The sequence below is a fragment of the Macrotis lagotis genome, chromosome 1 (genome assembly GCF_037893015.1).
Source record: "Macrotis lagotis isolate mMagLag1 chromosome 1, bilby.v1.9.chrom.fasta, whole genome shotgun sequence".
Classification (NCBI taxonomy): Eukaryota; Metazoa; Chordata; class Mammalia; order Peramelemorphia; family Peramelidae; genus Macrotis; species Macrotis lagotis.
This window is the reverse complement of record NC_133658.1, coordinates 51,810,275-51,832,269: the sequence shown is the minus strand read 5'-3', so window position 1 is coordinate 51,832,269 and position 21,995 is coordinate 51,810,275. Positions and strand designations below refer to the sequence as shown.

Genomic DNA, 21,995 nt, shown 5'->3' with positions numbered 1-21,995 from the left:
CTGTTTTCTGGTTGGTTATTTTAAACCAGATTTTCCAATATTTTTTCGGCATCCTAATTCTTAGCCCAGTGCTTGGGGCATAGTAGGAGCTTAATAAATACTTCTTGACTCTTCATTGCCAGTGTTTGCTTTGAAGTTGCTCTGTGTTTAAATACATTTTTTCATTGATTTGGAGGATCTTCTGAACCCCTTTAGAAAAACCTCTCTACCTCTTCATCCTGTTCATCAAATAATCTGCATTTGCTTCCTGGTGACCTTTTTTTTTTTAAGATTTTTTGCAAGGCAATGGGGTTAAGTGGCTTGCCCAAGGCCACACAGCTAGGTAATTATTAAGTGTCTGAGGTCAGATTTGAACCCAGGTACTCCTGACTCCAAGGCCGGTGCTCTATCCACTGAGCCACCTACTCGCCCCTGGTGACCTTTTCTTTCTCAGATAGGTAGTAGAGTTGGCAAAGTACAAGACCTGGAGTAAAGAAGACCTGAATTCAAATCCAGCCTTGGGACCTTTCAAGCTGGGTGACTTTGGGGAAGTCTTCCTGTTTGCTTCAGTTTCCTCACCTGCCAAGTGAGCAGGAGAAGGAAATGGCAAACCACTCCAATATCTGCCAAGAAAATTCCAAATGGTGGGGCGGCTAGGTGACACAGTGGATAGAGCACCGGCCCTGAGGTCAGGAGTACCTGGGTTCAAATGTGGCCTCAGACACTTAATAATTAACCTAGCTGTGTGGCCTTGGGCAAGCCACTTAACCCCATTGCCTTGCAAAAACCTAAAAAAAAAATCCCAAATGGGTGTCACAAAGAGTTGGACATTACTGAAATGACTAAACATCAATATGAGTGCTTCAAAGGAGGTGACCAAGAAGCCATATTTCTTATGATTTTTCAAGAGCCACCTAACTCTACCTGCTCCTTTTTCTTTCTTTTTTTTGACCTTCCAAAGAGAACCTTTAAACCATTCTTCCATTTAGTTGTAATATCCTTTTGTTGTTTTCTGCTTTTAATTTTCCTAAGAATACCAAAATTGATGTTTTTTGTTTTTCTAATGAGACATTAATTTGTTGGCCATTGAACTAAGACCTTACATTTTAAAATGTCAACTATTAATTTATATTTTTTATTTTTTAATCAACTGTTAATTTAATGTTCATGGACAACCTAAAGATGGATGATTCAATCTCAGCCTCAGTCCCTTTTTCTGCAATTCTGTCCCCATTTCTGTGGAAGTGGATGAGGACTGCCCAGAATGCAATGCTGTGATTTTTGTTTCATGGCTTGCCATGGTCAGATAATTCATTACCTAATAGTTAATCTTCTGGTGCTGAGCCTCTCTGTTTTTAGTTTAGTTGGTCATTGGACAATTAATAGCTTCATGTTATTGCTTGAACTATATCTGAAGCCTTTCTAACGTGGTAGAATCTGTCAGAAGTTAAGGCTTTCCTGGCAAGTGGAGGTAGTTGGAGTCTTGAAGGAAGCCAGAGATTGTCAGAGGTCAAGGTGATAAGGGAGAAACTTACATAGGAGGGGGCTGCTTGGGGGTTCAGAGGTTAGAGTCCTGGGCCTGGCCTCAGGAATGCAATCTTAGACACTGACTAACTGTGACCTTGGCGATTCATTAACCTCTATCTTTATTCATCTATAACCTCATTAGGGTTATTGTGAGACTCAAATGAGATTACATATATAAGTACTTTATATGCCTAAAATGTTATACAAATACTATTATTATTTTATCTAATCTTTCTTATGTTGGCATTGAGTCTGACACAAATTTATAGGGAGCAACTGGGTGGATAGAGCACCAATCCTGGAGTCAGGAGTACCTGAGTTCAAATCCAGCCTCAGACACTTAATAATTAACTGACTGTGTGGCCTTGGGCAGGCAGGCCACTTAACCCCATTGCCTTGCAAAAAAAAAAAAATTATAGCTTTTGTTTTTATATTATCTTTCTTTTTGTATATTGTTTTTCATCCCCCAACTGATGAACTGCCCTTTATGTTAGAGAACAAAAACAGAAGGGGCAAAAAAATCAGTTTGGCAAAACCAGATATTACATAGTGTAAACCTTTTGCTGGAAGGGAAGGGACTTTAAAAGCCATCACATTTAATCGCCTAATTATATAGGTGAGCAACCTAAGTCACAGAGAGGCTAAGTATTTTTCCTGTGTTAACCCAGCTAATAAGCATTTGAGGTATGTCTTGCTGATTGAGATTTCACTACCTAGAGTTTACCAGAGTGCTTGGAACAGAGGAAATATGTAATAAAAGCTTGTCCACTTGGCTATTCTTGGTCTTTACAAGTCTTAATATTTGGGTTCTTTTTTTTTGTCCCCTCCATTTACATTGTTATAGTTATTGGGTATGTTGTGTTCTTGGTTCTGTTGCCTCAAGTTGTCTCATTTTGTATCTTCCCATGTTTCTTTGAATTCTTCATATTCATTTTTTTTATGGAACAAAGTATTCATGTTCCACAATTTTTTCCCCACTATTTCCCAAATAGTGTTTATCTACTTTGTTTCCAGGTATTTATTATCACAAAGAGGGTACTATTATTAATTTCTTGCTATATACTTAACATTTCCCTTTATCTTTGATTTGCTTAGGACAGATCCCTAGCAGTAGGATCTCTGTGTTAGAGGAGATGGAAATTTTAGTCACCACACACACACAATCACAATTCCAAATTGCAATGGTGCAGCTCTACCAAACAGTATGAGGTTTGAAACTGGTTAATGTGTGAGGATGTCTGTAAAAAACAGTCAGGGCTTTTTTTTTCCTCCATTTGCCATTGAAGACTTAAATTGCATAATTGAGAAGAATTTAATAACTGTCTCCAAATATTTAGTGCATTGTTGGTGCTGGGATATTAAATACTAATTAAGACCAGAGAAGAATTATTTATGGTGGTTGAAACTGGAATGCACGGAGAAAAATCAAAGGGAAAAAAGTCATGAAGGGCACTTAGCCAGCAGAGAGATCTGCTTTCTACTTAGTTGGTCCCACGGGACTAGAGAAGCTGGGTTAGCAGTATTTGAGGCTGGAGTCTATGTTGTTCAGTCACTTGAAATTGGGAAGATAAAGGTGGAAGGTGGGACATATTTGATGGTTTAACTATAAAGGAAATGTTTCATGAGACCCCCTTGATATAACGCAGGTCTTTTGTGTTGTGGTTGTTTTTTAAACTTGCCATTTCAAATGACTGTTTGCAGAACATTTTTCTATTAGCCTAGTTAAATATCATTTGGATATCACTTGAACTGTATATTCAATAATTGATTTCTTTGTTGAATTTTCAAATGGATAATTTTTTTATTTCTAATGGACAAGATTTAGAAGTTGTTAGGGAAATAATAACTGATTTATAGTGTTGTGAAATTGCAGTCTTTGAATTAGAAGGGACCTTAGAGAACATTCATTTCGGTAGAAATCATCTTTAATGTCCCTGAAAACAACTCATTCAGTCTTCATTTGAAAATCTCAAGTTAGCAGTAGATAGAGCACTGGCCCTGGAGTCAGGAGGACCTGAGTTACTTAATAATTACCTAGTTGTGTGACCTTGGGCAAGTCACTTAACCCCATTGCCTTGCAAAAGCCAAAAGAAGAAAAAAAAAAAGAAAATCTCTTGTTATAGACAACTCATTCCCTGAATGTATGACTTAGCTGTGTGACCATGACTTAGTCACTTCTCTCTGACCTTAATTTTCTTCTGTAAAAGAGTGATAATACTTAAACTATCTGCCATATAAGATTGTCATAAGAAAACAGTTTTTTAAAACTTAAAAGTATAACTTTATGGGAATCACTATTATTCTGAGGCAACCATTCTACTTAGGGGAATCTCTAATTGTTAGGAAATTTTTCCTTATATTAAATGTATATATAAAATTCACTATATAATTGAAAATTCTTTTATATGGGTGTGACTATATATACACATTTTTTCAAAATGTATGAGTGTGTATGTATGAAAACATTTCCTTTGTACTGCTAGTAGACGAAAGTTTGAAATGAGGAATGAGAAATGTACTTCTTGATTCTCCAAGAATTCTCCATCATCTCGTCTTCCTAGGGTCTCTTTTCTGCATATGTTCTGTTTTGTCAATGTCTTCCTAAAATAAGGAGCTCAGAATCCGACAAATTATTCCAGGTATAGCAGGATTCTTATTGCTTTCATTTTAGAAACTTTCCTTCTATTGATGCAGCCTAAAATTGAGTTCGATTTTTTTGCCTAATGTGTCACAGTGACGTATCCAGACGAGACACTTAATAAATGATACTGTTTCATTGAATTCCATGTTCGAAGGTTGACTCACATTAATTTTGCAGATTTGTGAACCATTGACCAACCCTACTTGTAAACTTGTATAATTGATTTTTTGAAAGTAACTGTAGGATTTATATTCACTCCTATTAAATTTCATCTTATTACATATATATATATATATATATATATATATATATATTCTATTCTGTCCAGATTTTTTTAGATACTGGTTCCATTATCTAACATGTTAACTATGCCTACCATTTGAAAACTTGTCATGTGTACCTTTTGGGGGGGCATTTGATAAAAATGCTGACCATAAGGAAAACCCCTGAATTATGGAATCACAGAAACCTAGAATTGAATCTTTAGAGTTCATTTTATCCAACATATATATATATATATATATATATATATATATATATATACATATATATATATATATATATATATATACACACATACCTAAACAGACATTCCTTCTGAGATATCCTTTCCCCTACCACCTTTTTCTTCTTCTTCCTTTCCTTCCTCACTTTTTATCTCCCCTTTCTTACTCTTCTTCCCCCTCTCCTTTTATTTTTTATTTTTTTGGTTTTTGCAAGGCAAACGGGGTTAAGTGACTTGCCCAAGGCCACACAGCTAGGTAATTATTAAGTGTCTGAGACCACATTTGAACCCAGGTACTCCTGACTCCAGGGCCAGTGCTTTATCCACTGTGCCACCTAGCCGCCCCTTATCCACTGCGCCACCTAGCCACCCCTCCTCTCCTTTTTATAACAAAAAATCTATTTTTCTCTCTACTGCCTCACCTCCTCCTAACTTGAAAAAAACAACAACAAAGTTTTCCTAACAAATATGCAAAAATCAAGAAAAATAAATCATCACATAGGCCTTGTTAGGAAAAAACGTCTTATTCCTTACCCTGAGTTTATCTTCTCTTGTCAGGAGGTAATATGCTTCATTCCAGTTCCTTGAAAGTGTAGCTGATTTTGAGTTGATCAGAGTTCTTAAATCTTTGAAAGTAGTTTGTCTTTACAGACTTGTTATAAAAATTGTTTTCCTGTTTCTATTCACTATGTGAAGTGAACAGGACCAGAAGAATATTGTACATGCTAACAGCAACACAGGGTGATTATCAACTATGATGGGCATACTCATTTCAGCAGCACAATAATCAAAGGCAGTTTAAAACACTTGTGATGGAAAATACCATCTCTATCCAGAGAAGGAACTATGACATTTAAAATTAAACTCTGACATAAATAAATTATGACATTAAAGACTGAATTTTGCTATTCACACCTATTTTTAAGGCAGTGGGGTTGAGTGACTTGCCCAAGATCACATAGCTAGATAATTATTAAGTGTCTGAGTTCACATTTGAACTCAGGTCCTCCTGACTCCAGGACTGGTGCTTTATCCACTGTGCCACCTAGCTGCCCCCATCTTCAATTTTTAAAGGTTGACTTATTTATTATGTTTTTCTGGTTTTTTCCCATTTCGATTTGATTCTTTTTTTACATGATTCATATGGATTTATGTTTAGCATAATTATACATAAATAGCCTATATTTGATTACTTTCTACCAGGAGAAGAGGGAGCGAAGGGAGGGAGGGAGAAAAAAATGTGAAAAATTAAAACCTTGCAAAAAATCAATTGTTGGAAATTATTGTTGCATGATGTTGGGAAAATAAATAGATAAAGTATCAAACTAAAAAAAACGAAACAATACAGGCATCGAACAAAATAAATTTCACACTGGCCACATCCAAAAAATAAATGTTTTATCTTTTAACCTTATTTTATTTCCGCTTGTCAGGAGATGGGTAACATGTTCTAATTTCAGTTCTTTGGATTCATGTTTGCTCATTGCATTGAACAGAGTTCTTAAGTTTTAAGTCAAGTTGGTTGTTTTTTTTCCAATGTTGTTTTTTGTAAAAATTGTTCCCTTGATTCTGCTAATTTCATTCTGCACTGGTTTACACAAATCTTTCCAGGTTTTGATGAAATCAGCTCCTTCATTATTTCTTATGATACAATAGACTTCTATTATATAGATATACTGTAATTTGTTGAATCATTTTCCAATTTGTACATGTAGGATCTTTTTTTAATTATCTCTTTTGTATTTAAACCTCAGAGTGGTATTATTGAGTCCAAGGCTTGTTTCTGGGGCATAAGTCCAAGTTGCTTTCTAGAATGGCTGTACTAGTTCACAGCTCCACCAAAAATGTATTAATGTGTTTGTCCTCACTAACATTTGTCCTTTTCATTTTTTTAGTCAGATTTACCAATCAGTGACAAATGGAACCCTAAGAATTAGTTTAATTTGCATTTCTCTAAATTATTAGAGATTTGGGGCATTTTCATATGACATATATATTTATATATATGAATATACATACATACATATATATAAATATGCATCTATATATATATATGTATATATAAAACTTGGATTTCTTTTCTTAAGAACTGCCCATTCACATCCTTTGACCATTTATCACTTAGTCAATGACTAACTGATGACAGATTTGATTTAATTTCTATCTTAAAGTTAAGACCATTATCAAAAAAACTTCCTGAAATCAAATTTTTTGTTGACCTCCTAAGGTTCTTTAAATATATTATTGTATCATCTGAAAAATGACAGATTTACCTTCTTTTTGCCTGTACTTTTTCCTTCAATTTCTTTTTCTTATCATATTTCCATAGCTAGAATTTCTAATGCTATATTACAGTGCTAGACAAAATGAGCATCATTGTTGTTCGTTTTTTTAGATTTTTCAAGGCAATGGGGTTAAGTGAGTTGCCCAAGGCCACACAGCTAGGTAATTATTAAGTGTCTGAGGTCGGATTTGAACCCAGGTACTCCTCACTCCAGGGCCAGTGCCCTATGCACTGCGCCACCTAGCTGCCCGGAGCATCATTGTTCTACCTCTGATCTTGTTGGAAAAGTCTCTGATTTTTTCCCCATAGCACAGTGAATAGAGTGCTGCGTCTAGTATCAGTAAGACTCATTGTCCTGAGTTCAGATGTGGCCTCAGACCCTTGCTAGATCTGGGCACATCTATTAATCTGGTTTGTTTCAGTTTCTTCTTCTGTAAAATGGAGAAAGAAAAGGCAGCAAGCCTCTCCAGTATCTTTGCCACAAACCTCAAATGGGCTCACAAATATTAGATGCAACTCAGTATCATCAAATATTTAAAGTTAGCTCTTGGTTTAGGTACCTCTTTTCATATTAAGGAAAGGTTCTTTCTTTTTTATTTTCCAGTTGATTAATTTATTTATTTGGATTGATATTTTATTTTTTCAATTACATGTTATGAAGGTTTTTCAACATTCATCCACCTGCATATTTATGCTGCACATTTTTCTACCACCCTCCCTTCCCACGTTTAACATGGGTTTGCATTTTAGCCATTTTGTGAATGAGGAATTAGGACTAAGGGAAAAGAAAGAAACCATGGGATGGGAAGGAAAAACATAAGAGACTTTTCTTAAAATGTGAACATAGTATCCATTCAGATTTTATGAGTTTTTCTTTTTTTGTTGTTTGATTTTGTTTTTCTTTGGATGTGTATGGTGTTGCCCATTACAAGTTTCCCAGGGTTGTCCTAGATCTCTCAATGTGCTAAGAGGAGCTACATTCATCATAGTGGGTCAAACTCACAATGTTGTTGTTAATGTGTACAATGTTCTAGAGAAATGCAAATTAAAACAACTGTGAAGTACCATCTCTCACACCTATCAGTTTGGTTAAGATGACAAAAAGGGGGGCGGCTAGGTGGAGCAGTGGATAGAGCACCGACCCTGGAGTCAGTTGTTGCTGAGTTCAAATCTGGCCTCAGACACTTAATAATTACCTTGCTGTGTGGCCTTGGGCAAGGCGCTTAACCTTATTTGCCTTGCAAAATACTAACACAAACAAACAAAGATGACAAAAAGGGAAAATGATCAGTGTTGGAGAGGATGTGGGAAGATTGGGACATGAATGCACTCTTGATAGAGCTGTGAACTAATATAACCATTCTGGAGAACAGTATGGAACTATGCCCAAAGACCATTAACATTGATCATATCCTTTGACCCAGAAATACCAATACTAAGCCAATATCCAAAAGAAATTATAAAAAAATGGGAAAAGTCCCACATATTCAAAAATATTTGTAGCAGTTCTTTTTGTAGTGGCAAAGAATTGGATATTGAGGGGCTGGCCATAAATTGGGGAATGACTGAACAAGTTGTAGTAAATGAATGTTATGTAATACTATTGCTCTATTAAGAAATCATGAATGGTTGAACTTTAGAGAAGCATGGAATGAATTATACAAACTGATGCTGAGTGAAGGGAGCAGACCCAGGAGAGCAAAATTCATTTATTCTTTTATTTTTGTAGTGCTTTTAATAGAGATGGATTTTAAAGGAATAGATTTTAAAAGACTTTTTCTACATTTATTGCTCTTTTAATATGATTTTTATTGCTATTAATATGGTCCTAAAATTGAACCAACCCTGTATTTCTGGGTAAACTGAACCTGTTAGTGGTTTATACTCTGTGTTATGTAGCTGGATTTATGTTTAGCATTATTATATTTGTATTGCCTATATAAGATTGCTTTCTATCAGGGGGAGAGAAGGTAGGGAAGGGAAAAGAATATGAAATTCAAAACCTTGCAAAAAAAATGATTAGTTTTTTGGTTTGTATTTGGTTACAGTTTTTGCATCAGTGTTCTTTAGGGATATTGATCTATAATTTTCTTTAATTCTTTTGACATCTCTTGGTTTACATATCAAGATCATATTTGTATCACAGAAAGATTTGGGTAGGATTCTTGGCTTACATATTTGTATCATAGAAGGTTTGGGGTAGGATTCTTTTTGTTTTTTCAAGCCATTTAGGTAATTTTGGGATTAATTTTTTTAAGGTTGTTAGGATTTGCTAGTAAATGTGCTAGGGCTTGTTTAAGTGACATATATTTGAGAAATTAGTTTCTAATGTCCTCATTTGTTGTGAAATGTTTATTGAATTGATAATTTGGCTTTCTCTTTTTAAAAAATTAGCACTAATTTATTTACTATTACCCAAAACACCAACTGTTATATTATTTATTAAATCAGTGGTATATTTGTTTACAATTTTATAAAATCTCAGCTTTGATTTTAAGATTTCCTTTTTGTTGTTTATGGGGCTTAAAATTTTTTTGGTTTTGTAGTTTTATTAGTTACTTGCCCAACTCATTTTTCTGGTGTTTCCCCCCTTTCTTTTGTTGATTAAAATGTTTAGTCATATATACTTTTCCCTAAAGTCTACTGTGGCTATATATTCCAAGTTTTGTGTTGTTATTCAGTTGTTATTATATTTTATTGGATTAGCTATTGTTTCCTGCAGCTTTTTCTTTGGCCCACCAGTTCTTTAGAATTAAACAAATTGTTCAATTAATTTTTGATTCTTTATTCAGTGGCCTTTTATTAAATATAATTTTATTGAATTGCAAGTAAAAGATTTTAAATATTTCTACTTTTATGCATTTGTTTGTGAAGTTTTTATAAAAATTCCTTCCTTAGTTGGAAATACATGCAGATAGATAGATAGATAGATAGATAGATAGATAGATAGAGAGGTTCTTTTTTTTCATTTCCGTTCAATGATGACCTAAGAGCTGTCATTTCTAATTTTAAAAAAAACAACTTTCTTTTTGTTAGATTTGTCTAGTTCTGAAACAGAGTATTTTGAGATACTTCATTATTGGAGTTTTAGTTTGTATTTCTCCTTATAATGCCTTTTGATTTTTCTTTAAGAATTTAGGTGCTTTCTGTTGGTGCAGTTGTGAACTGATCCAACCATTCTGGAAAACAATGTGGAGGTTATGCCCAATGGTCTATAAAACTATGCATACCCTTTGATCTAACAATACCGCTACTAGATCTGAATCCCAAAGAAATAAAAAAGGGGGAAAGACCCACATGTGTAAAAATAATTATAGCAGCTCTTTTTGTAGTGGCAAAGAATTGGATATTCATTGGGAAATGGCTGAACAAATTGTGGTATATGAATGTGATGGAGAACTATTGTTCTGTAAAATCATGAGTAGGCAGACTTCAGAAAAGCCTGGAAAGACTTGCATGAACTGATGCTCACTGAAGTGAGTAGAACCAGGAGGTCATTGTGCACAATAATGGTGTTAAGTCCAATCTCTATGCTGCTAGTATTGTTTTTTAGAATCTTAGGGGCAGTTCACACCAGAGATTTTCCAACTCGTTCCCATGTGGTCTAACCTAGGGTGAATCTGACCCTTGTTTTTTTCTGAACTTTGCAAGCCTAAACCCAGTTGAGTCTGGAGACTGTGAGCTTCTTGAGGGCAGGGACTTTCCTTTGCCTCTTTTTGTGTCCACGCATAGGGTCTGGCAGATAGTAGGTGCTCAATAAATGGACCATCTGTCTCCCCAAGGTACAGTGGTTAGATTTGCACCTGGTTTCTCTGCTGGCCCAGCAGTCATCTGGCTGGAAAGCTGGAAGACTTGGCAGCTTCAGGGATAAAACTTCAAGATCCCTCTTGTTCTCAGCTCCCTGCCCTGGTTTCTCAGCTGTAAACTTCAGGTTGGGCTGAAGGCCAAACTCAAGACTTTATTCTAGAATAAGCATGACCCAGATATTTCTATCCCTTTCTTGGTTCACAGCCTCAGGCCTGTAACTAACTGCTCCTTTCCCAACTATACAGCCATCAGCTGCCCCTGAGCTCCTATCCTCTCAGTGCAGACCCCCTCCTCAGTCCACAAATGGGTCTGTGATCAAATTCTGCATTCAGTGAGACAGAGCGGTATGTGGCTGCTGTTCCTATTCCACCCACAGTACCTGTCTATCCCTCCTGGATCCCTGATTGTTTCTTGCACTGGTACATGCTGCAGCCCTGCCTTTAATCCTGAGGCATAGCATCTTCCCAGATAGTCCTGGTTCCCCAGGCCTTCAGATCTCTGCTTGTCTCCCTATTCTGACTTTGACTGGAAAAATGACTCCCTTTAGTTTTTCTTTAGTTTTCTTGATTATGACTTGGTCTGGTTCTCTTTGTATATCTGTTGGGAAAGTTTTGGAGGAAAGCTTGGCTATATTTCTTCCTCCCACTTCACCAACTTTGCTAGTTTCTTCCAGTTTTTTGGAAGTTTTCTAGAGGAAGCTCCCTGAGCCAACTCATCCTCAAACCACTTTTGGATTTCTTTTTAAGAAGTTTTTCTTATATTGTTGTTATTCAGTCATTTTTTTTCAGTTGTGGTCAATGCTTCATAAACCTGTATGGGATTTTCTTGGCAGAAATATTGCAGTAGTTTGTCATTTTCTTCTCCACTTCATTTTACAGATGAAGAAACTGAGGTAAACAAGATCAAATACCTTGCCCAGGGTCACACAGCTAGTGGCTGAGGCCCAAACTCAGGAAGTTGAGTTTTCCTGTCTCTAGACCTAGAACTGTATCCATTATACCACTGACCTGCCCCAAGTTTAACTCAAAATCTACTTCTCTACAATTTCTACCTGCTTTTCTTACTCCTAGAACAATCCCCTAGAGATCCCATCCCCTTCCAGGTTAACATCAATCCATTAATTATTACTCTTTTGATCAGGACATACAATTTCTTCTAAAACTTCCTAACTATACTATCATCTATAAGGATATCTTTAAAAAAAAAACTAGGTCAGATGTCTTTGTGCTATGTGCTATATCTACAGCATTCTGCTGATCAGTCTTAATAAAGAATTCTTGTTGTTTTTATCTTTGTCATCATCGACATTGTGAAAGGTTCTGTGGTTTAATAGATAACCAACCGCAGAGCCAGGAAGCCCAGAGTTCAAGTCCTGCCCCCAGCACACTGGCTATGTGACCCTGGCCAAGACATTTAGCTTTTCCACATTTCTAAGTTGTAGAGAAGGTGTTAACCATTTTTGGCAGATGGAGTTTTCTCATTTCTCTCCTCTTAATACTAATTGAAATTAATATGATCATGATAACAATATCAAATTATAAGGAACTCCAGATATTTAGTTTAATAGGACAAGAATCCCGTCTTCAACATTACTGACAAATGGCTATTCCACCTTTGCTCAGACCTCCAGTGGGAGACCGCCACTGCCAGTTTTCATACTTTAGCTGTTTATTCTCTTTTGACTTCTTTTTAATTATGAACTTAACCACCATAAAATAAACATAGAATTCCAATATACAAAGAACAAAGAAGAATAATCTATATGAAACTATGATCTTCTCTTATTTTTTTTAACTTTGTTAAATTTAATAGGATGGTAACAAAATTGCTCTTTATGTTTTTGTCACCCTTTAAATAGAAGAAAGCTTTTTAAAAATTTCTTTCTCTGTGTGCGATTTTGTGTTTTATTGATGTTCTTTTCTTTGGCAGCTTTAATTAGCCGGGAGTTTTTCCTGACACCAAACCTAAATTTGTTCTTTTCAATTGCAACCTCTCACTTTCTCTTCTTCTCCTGTCTGGGGCCAAAGAGTCCAAGTTGAATTCCTTTCCCACTAATACTTAATAGCAACGGCACACACTTATCTAGCCATTAAAGATTTACAAGCTGCCTTCTTTCTCACCACCCTGTGAGGTAGGTAGTGAAAGTATTATTCCCATTTTACAAATATGGAAATAGTCTTGTGGAGGCAAATTGCTCTGTCCTTGCTTAAGCAGCTAGCAAGGTGCTGAACCTGGAACTCTTAAAATGTATTCATTTTGCCTTGCTGTGCCTAAATTAATATCTGACATTCAAATTTTACTGTCAGTGAATCTCTCCCTTTTCCTGTGGTACCAGATTATTTCTCTGCAGAGCAGAGTTATCTAGGAATATATTTAGAGCTGTGGTACTTGGTACACTGGCACCAGCATGATGTTGTTTGTTTTGCTTTTTTAATGATGTTTGCCTCCTTTTAAGTTTTATGTTCTTTTCCCTTGCTTCATATTTGCTTCATCTTACTCTGTGCAAACTCCAAACTTAGTTACTACCATAAAACCTTCAGGGTGCCAGCTATGATATTTTTCAAGTTTTTTTTTGCAGTATACTCTCGAGACAGAGCAGGGTCTATGGAATTTTTGTCATTTGTTTCAGTAAATCTAGATTTGAATCTGCATTTCATACCCTTCTGGGGGTTTCACTTTAATTTGCTCTTGAGGTCAGAATGCTATTTTATGTAATGCCTGGTCATAGTATCACTTTTAAGAGTGCTTTACTATCACTTAATTTCCCCATCATAGCTACTTTGAAAAGTTATTGATGTCATCTTAAATTGAATGGAGGAATTTATCTGGGAGATCTTTACTCTCAATGTCCGTTAGAACTCACAAAAGAAGTTAATGCTAAGAGCCTAGTATAGTTCCAGAAAAATAAAGGATTAAAAGTGGAAGATGGTCAGCTGGTCTACCCCTCTCATTTGATTTACCAGAAACATGCTGGTCACATAGCCAATTAGTGCCAGACCTAGGATTAGAACATAGATCTCTCTGAGTTGGAGACTGATCAGATCATAGATTTAAAATTGTAAAGGACTTTGGAGATTATCTAGCTCAAAGTCTTCACTTTATTTAGAGTTCTAGTTCATTCCTAGCCAGTTAGCTCATCTTAGCTTCTGTGACAATAGGATTAAATAATGGGCAACATGCCTTGTTTCTTATGTGATGGTACTGATGGCTGCCATGGATGTATACCAAACCAATTCTCCAAAGTCTTTTAAATGCATTGGAGCAGGTCATGTTGAAACTCCTTGTTCTAGTTAATCTGGTGAAAAGAGGATAATATTTTTGGAGTCTCTGAGTTGTGACATTGAAGCCAACACCTGCCTTACAGGGAAAAATGGAATAATCTGATAGGATTTCATTTCTCTGTACAGACCTTCTGTTTGAATAGTGAGTCAGGAACACTGGGCTTTTAGCTTGACTCTGGTAAGTGTAGTTTCTTCCAATTAACACCCCTGTTAACATCTCTCTTTCTCTTTCATCAGCAAAAATCTGTCCTTGAAACCATAACCTAGAAAAACTGTAGTAGTCCCTTTTCTATTTGCAGGCTCGCTTTGTTTTCATATTTCTTTCTTGCCTGTAAAGCAAATACCAAAGGATTTGTAAGAATTTGTTAGGCGTGAGAATGGAAAGCATGTTAAGCCATCATGGTTTGGTTTTCACTATTATTTTCTTTTCACAAAAATAGTCCATGTGTTTATTGCTTTTCTTTGCTTCTTCTTTTCTGTAGCCTACCCCAGATGTTTTCTTATGATATGGAGATTTACTTTACTGTAAAAAAAAAATTCAAGGGGTTTGTGGAAAGTAGCAATGCATTTTGGAACTTTTTTTTAATGGGTCAAAACAGATATGTTAATGTGACTTTAAAAAAATTATAGTACTTTTTTCTTTCCAATGTAGACCATTACTCTGTTAAATCTCAGACACAATTTGATTCTGTGTGTCAGAATCTCACTTATTTAAATGTTGGTTTTTTCAGTAACTATGTACCTGGTTAGAACCCAGTGAGATAATGTGACTTTAGCTGAAAGAAGTTGGAATCCTATTTAATGTTCAAAGTAGTATTGTTAAAGCTAGAAATAGGTTTTGTAGAAGTGTACTTCTGTTTTTTGCCAAAATTCTGCCTCAGAGCCATCTGCATTGCCTTTTGAGAAAGGGAAGAATAGAGCATCTAAACTGTTTATCTTCTCCCAACCTCTCTTAATACACTTCAAGTAGCAGGTATCTCTGATTAGGTCAGAGATGGGAATCTTTTTTCCTATTAAGGCCCAAAGAAAAAATTCAGGAGAAGGCTATAGAAAAGTACATTTTACTTTGTGAAGTGGACAAGAGCTTTCAATTGAGAAATTAATAAAATAGGTTCTGCTTACTGGCTTTCAAAATTACAAACATCAAACTGTTCATCATCTACATGACAAACAATAATATATGTACTTCAGTTCTGTGCTATAAGAAAATGGATAAGGAAAGAAAGACAAGAGTTCTGGAAAGAAACAGAGAAAAAAGGCACAACAAGGAGACATCAGAGACATGGCTAGAGCATGAGAGAGCTGTATGTAGAAAAAGCGAAAGATGGATATAGTGAGAAGACAAAGAGACAGAGGTGAGTTAAGGGTGAAAGTAAATTGCTTGGCTTGTTCTTGGGTTGTAGGGAGCAGAATAAGTTATCATGCATTATCATTGTCCTTTGAAATTATGCTGAGGTCTCAAGCATCCCCAGCCATATATTTATTAAAAAAAAAAAACCTTCCATCTTAGTTTTATTGATGCTTTTGTTTTGATTTCACATTGATTTCCAAATGATCCCTGCCTCTTCCCCCTTCCAAATAGTTGAAAAATATAAAAAAGGTGGGGGAAGCTATTAGTGATACTAACCAACATATCAACCATATCTGACAACTTATGCAGTATTTTACATCCATAGGCCTCTCTTACTTCAGGGAAAGGGAGGAAGGTGCATTTTCTGAAATCTTGTGCCAAGCTGATCATTTTAATTCTCAGTGTCAGTTTCATATTTTTGTTCTTTATTTTTATATTGTTGTGGTCATTGTTTATGTTGTTTCCTGGGACTGTCTCATTTCATAAATTTTCTCATTCTTCTCTTAAATCTTTGTAGTCTCCATTTTTTATGAGCACAGCAATATCCATTATATTCATGTAATTACAAATTTGTTTATATCCATTCATCAATTGATTGAGTTCTACTTTTGTTTCTAATTCTTTACTATCATGTAAAATTCTTTAGTTCTACTGATATTTTAGTATATATGAGGGTTTTTTTGTCTTGATCTCTGTGGGATACATGCCATGCAGTTGGATGAAAGGTATAGACATTTTAGTTACTTTTTTAAAAAGTTAATATTTTTTTCCCAATTACATGTAAAAACAATTTTAAAAAAATTTGAATTTCAAATTCTCTCCTTCCTTCCCTCTTCTCTTCTCTCATTGAGAAGGCAAACAGTTTGATATAGGTTAGGCACATGCAGTCATGCAAAACATATTTCCATATTAGTCATGTTATGAAAGAAACCTCAGAACAAAATAAAAACTCAAGAAAAATAAAGTAAAAAAAAGTATGCTTTGAACTGATGCTGAGTGAGATGAGCAGAACCAGAAAAACATTGTACACAGCAACATGGGGGGATAATCAACCTTTATGGACTTGCTCATTCCATCAGTGCAATAATCAGGGACAATTTAGGGCTGTCTGCGAAGGAGAATGCCATCTGTTTCCAGAGAAAGAACTGTGGAGTTTGAACAAAGACCAAGGGCTATTACTTTAATTTAGGAAAAAAAACCTGATATCTTATTATCTGATCTTGTTATCTCTTATACTTTATGTTTCTTTCTTAAGGATATGATTTCTCTCTCATCACATTCAATTTGGATCAGTGTATACCATGGAAACAATGTAAAGACTGGCAAATTTCCTTCTGTGGGGAGTGGGGGGAGGGAAGTAAGATTAGGGGGAAAAATTGTAAAACTCAAAATAAAGCAAAAAAGTATGCTTTGATTTGCATTCAGTCTCTGTCAGTTCTTTCTCTGGAGCTGGATAGCAATTTTCATCACATTTTCTTCAGGAATTAATATTGAATCATTGATATTTTCAAAAATAGTTAAGTCATTCACAGTTGGCCATTGTTCAGTATTATTATCAATGTGTACAATATTCTTCTGCTTCTGTTCAATTCACTGTGCATCAGTGCTTGTAAGTCTTTCCAGGATTTTCTGAGCATCATTTCTTATAGTACAATATTCCATTACAATCATACCACAACTTGTTTAGTCATTCCCAAACTAAATTGATGAGCATCCCTTTAATTTCCAATTCTTTGACATCAAAAAATAGCTGTTATAAATATTTCTGTACAATGTAAGTCCTTTTCCTCTTTTGTTTTTTTATCTCTTTGGAATACAGACCTAGTAATGGTATTTCTGAGTCAAAGGATGTTCATGGTCTGATTGCCCTTTGAGAATAGTTCCAAACTGCTCTACAGAATGGTTGAATCAGTTCATAACTACCAACGATGTCCTAGTGACTCAATTTTTTCACATCCCTTCCTTTTCTATATTAGCCCATCTGATGGTTGTGGTATGGTACCTCAGTTATTTTAAATTGCATTTCTCTAATTGGTGATTTAAAACATTTTTATATGACTTTAGACAGTTTTGATTTCTTTTTCTAAAAACTGCCTATTCATATTCTTTGACCATTTGTCAACTGGAGAATGGCTCTTTTTTACAACTTTGACTCAGTTCTCTGTCTCTCTGTCTCTGTCTCTCTGTCTCTCTCTCTCTCTCTCTCTCTCTCTCTCTATATATATATATATATATATATATATATATATATATATATATGATATATGAGACATTGTCAGAGAAACTTGTTATAAAAATTGTTTTTACACTTATTATTGTGTGTCCCTTTATCCTATTTTCCCCTTGTTCATCTTCTTTTCTTTCCTTTTACCTTGTTTATCTTCAAAGATATTTATTTTGATTACCATCTCCTCCAATTTATCCTCCTTTCTATTAGCACAAATCCCTCCCCCCCTTCTTCTTTTATCCTCTTCCTCTACTACTTTTCTGTAGGGTAAGATGAATTTCTACTCCAAACTGATGAGCCATTTAGAATGAAATGTGTTCCCCCACTACTTTCTCCATCTTCCCCTCCACTGTAAAAGCTCTTTCATGCTTCTCATCATTTTCCTATGATTTCTCTTTCCTGTTCATCTTTTTCTCCTTCTCTTGAGTCTTGTATTTGAAAGTAAAAATTTTCTATTCAGCTTTGATCTTTAAATTGGGAATGCTTGAAAGTCCTCTATTTTATTGAATACTTATTTTTTACCTTCTGAAGGATTATATTCAGTTTGTTGGATAGGTGATTCTTAATTGTAGTCCTTAACACCTTTCTCCTCTATAGTATCATATCCCAAGTCTTCCAATCTTTTAATGTAGAATCTGCTAAATCTTGTGTGTTCTCCTGAATGTGACTCCACAATACTTGAATTGTTTCTTTCTAATTGCTTGTGGTATTTTCTCCTTCACTTTCTGGAATTTGGCTATAATATTCCTGGGAGTTTTCATTTTGGTATCTTTTTCAGGAGTTATGTGGTATAGTCTCTCAATTTCTATTTTCCCTCTGATGCTAGAATATCAAGGCAATTTTTCCCTGATAATTTCTTTTTTTTTTTTGATGAGTTAAGTAATTTGCCCAAGGTAAAACAGCTAAGTAAGTATTAAGTATCTGAGTATGGATTTGAACTCAGATCCTCCTGACTCCAGGGTCCATGCTCTAACCATTGTGCAACCTAGTTGCCCTGATAATTTCTTAAAAATGATATGCTGGCTACTTCTCTGATTATGGCTTTCAGGTAGCTCAGTAATTCTTAAATTATATTTACTTGATCTGTTTTCTAGATCATTGTTTTTCTAATGAGATATTTCATATTTTATTATATTTTTCATTCTTTTGATTTTGTTTTAATGCTTTTTAATATCTTATGGAGTCATTAGCTTCTACTTGCTCAAATTTAATTTTTAAGGCATTTTTATCTTAAGTGAGCTTTGTGCCTCCTTTTTCCCTTTGTCCAATTCTGCTTTTTAAGGAGTTCTTTTATTCAGTGAATTTTGGTACATCTTTTTCCAGGTAGCTGATTCTGCTTTTTTTTTTTTAAGGAATTCTTCTAGGGAGCGGCTAGGTGGTACAGTGGATAAAGCACCGGCCCTGGAGTCAGGAGTATCTGGATTCAAATCTGGTCTCAGACATTTGATAATTACCTAGCTGTGTGGCCTTTGGGCAAGCCACTTAACCCCGTTTGCCTTGCAAAAAAAAAAGAATTATTCTCTTCAGTGAATTTTTGTATGTCTTTTTCCATTTGCCCAATTCTTTTTTTTTTTTTTTTTAGGTCATTCTTCTTTTCATTGGGTTTTTGTTCCCCTTTTATCACTGGTTGGTTTTTAAGATGTTATTTTCTTCAGATTTTTTGTGTTTTTTTAAAAAAATCAAATTATAGTGTCTTTTTTTCATGATTTTTCTTGCATCTCTGTCATTTCTTTTTCCAATTTTTCTTTATCTACCTTATTTGGGTTTTAAAATGCTTTTTGAGCTCTTTCAAGACTTCTTTTTTTGGTTCTGAAACTGATTCACAGATCAGTCTCTGTGGATTTTGAAATAGAGCAGTTTTGACTTGGTTGTCTTCTTCTGAGTTTATGTTTTGATCTTCCCTGTCACCATAGAAATTGTGTTATGGGAAGGTTCTTTTTATTGTTGTTGTTGTTTGCTTATTTTTCCAGTACATTTCTTGACTTTTCACTTTATGTTTTAAAGTTGGGCTCTGCTCCTGGGGTAGAGGGACACAGTCCCAATCTTCAAGTGTTTTTGTGCAGCTAGTTTTGAGGATCTGTAAAGCTTTCGAGCCTTCCAAGAATGATATAAGGAGGTGTGTTTACTACTTCTCTGGCCTCCGCTTTGGCCCTTGAGTGACCAGGAATATTATAGCCAAATTCCAGAAAAGGAAGAAGAAAATATTATAAGCAATCTTTTCTGCCTTGGAACTGTGACCAAGGTTTCTGTGACCCAAGACTGCAACCTAGGTTTGATAATAGACAATGCAACAGAGTCCCATACCCATTGCATGCAAAGGAACCTTGTAATCTCCTTCTGACCAGTTGTTTAACACCCTTACATCTGTTTCCTGAGAGGTCTAGAAGCAGCCACTGCCTCTAATGATTCAGTGGTTTGCAGGGGTGCAGCCTGCCTCTATTCTTACCCTTTTGTGATAGGCCTTTCTTACTGAATTTTAAAAAAATTTTTTTTTTAGGTTTTTGCAAGGCAAACGGGGTTAAGTGGCTTGCCCAAGGCCACACAGCTAGGTAATTATTAAGTGTCTGAGACCGGATTTGAACCCAGATACTCCTGACTCCAGGGCCAGTGCTTTATCCACTACACCACCTAGCTACCCCCATTACTGAACTTCTAAGTTGTTTGGGTTAAAATTTTTTCACTCTGTCCCTTTGTGGGTTCTGCTGCTCCAGAATTCATTTTGAAGTGTTATTTAAAGTTGTTTAAAGGGACTTTGGGTGAATTCAGGTGAATCCCTGCCTTTTCCAGTCTAGTAATTTAGTTATTTTTTAAAATTATAATTTAAAATTATTTTCCAAAAGAATTAGATCACTTCGCAAGTCTACCAACAAGGTATTTTCCTGCAGCTCTTCCAGTATTGACTATTTCTGTTTTTTGCCATTTTTGCTAATTTACTATTTATGAAATAATTTGCTTTGCATTTCTCTTTGTATTTGTGATTTTCTCCTAGATCTTTCTGAACTAGGAAACAGCTTTTCTATTTTAAAACAGGAATTCTGTGTACAAACTTGAGTGTTCAACTTTCCAGTCAACAAACATTTATTATATGCTTATTTGGCAGTATTCCAAGTGCCCAGAAGACAAATAGGAGCCAAAAGAAAAAGTCTCTCCCTTCAAGGAGCTTAACATTCCAATGGGGGAAGAGAGCTTGTCAAAGATAGTTCAACAGGGAGAGGAATGAGTAAGGAAAGTAGACTCTCCAGAGAGTCAACAGAGTAGCCAGAAATACCTGGCTAACCTGGGCCTTCTCCTTAACATAAGAGAGTCAGAACCAGTCAATCAAAGGGAGAGGAAGGGTGCTTCTAATGTGTGAAGCCCAAGGGTGAAATGATTGGAAGACTTGACCTAAAGGTGTTCTTATCTGTCTTTCCCTCTCTACCTCCTTCTCATCTTTGTGGCTTTTTTGAAGGGCTGGCAAAAGTGTAAAGTAGTCATTTAGATTTTTGGAAATTTAATTTGGAACTTGAGAGGTCTGAGTCAAATATTCCCTCTATCACACCAACGTTTTTCATCTCCTTAGGGATGCCTGTTCTCTCTTTGTCAAGTTTTTGATCTAGTTGAATTGTATTAAGAATTAACTCCAAGCTCAGCTATTCAGTTTCCACTTATTTTTTTGTTGTTCGATCATACCTGAGTCATCATGACTGCATTTGAGGTTTTCTTGGCAACGATACCCTAGAATGCTTTGCCATTTCCTTCCCCGGCTCTTTTTATAGATGAGGATACGGAGGCAAGCAAGCAAGATGAGTCTTCCTGATTCCAGACCTGGCACTCTTATCACCACTGTATCATCTAACTCTCCTTCCATTTACATTTATCCTGAGAATATAGCACTTCCTCTGACTTTTGATAGGGAGAGTAGGGAAATTTGCCCAAGTGGAGGTCTTGTCCTTCTTTAAAGTTGATGTGGAAGAGCTTTCTTTGTTTTTTTTGCAAGGCAGTGGGGTTAAGTGACATGTCCAAGGTCCCTAGTTAGTGTGTGAGGGCTGGATTTGAACTCAGGTCCTCCTGATTCCAGGTACCCACTGTACCACCTAGCTGCCCCAGAGCTCTCTTTGCTGTTTTGATTTTTTAATTAATTCATTTTTTTTTCATTTTACAATTCCCCCCAATCTTGCTTCCCTCTCCCCAGCTCCCACAGAAGGCAGTTTGTTAGACTTTACATTGTTTCCATGCTATACATTGATCTAAGTTGAATGTGTTGAGAGAGATATCATCCTTAAGGGGAAAAAAAAAAGAGATAGTAAGGAGATAGCAAAATTACATAATAAGGTAATTTTTTTAAAATTAAAGGTAATAGTCTTTGGGCTTTGTTCAAATTCCAGTTCTTTCTCTGGATATAGATGGTATTCCT

General features: G+C 35.5%; 1 protein-coding gene across 2 annotated transcripts in view; it reads left to right on the top strand.

The window, feature by feature from the left end:
• ACSF3 (acyl-CoA synthetase family member 3) overlaps window positions 1-21,995 on the top strand; it is a 233,613-nt gene that overhangs the window by 13,471 nt on the left and 198,147 nt on the right. The window contains exon 1 of one of the 2 annotated variants that reach the window (XM_074201045.1): window positions 12,809-12,874. The exons of the other annotated variant lie outside the window; for it this stretch is intronic. The gene's annotated coding sequence lies outside the window, so the exon portion shown is untranslated. Of the gene's footprint in view, window positions 1-12,808; window positions 12,875-21,995 lie in introns of those variants that run through there. 2 annotated transcript variants of the gene reach the window in all.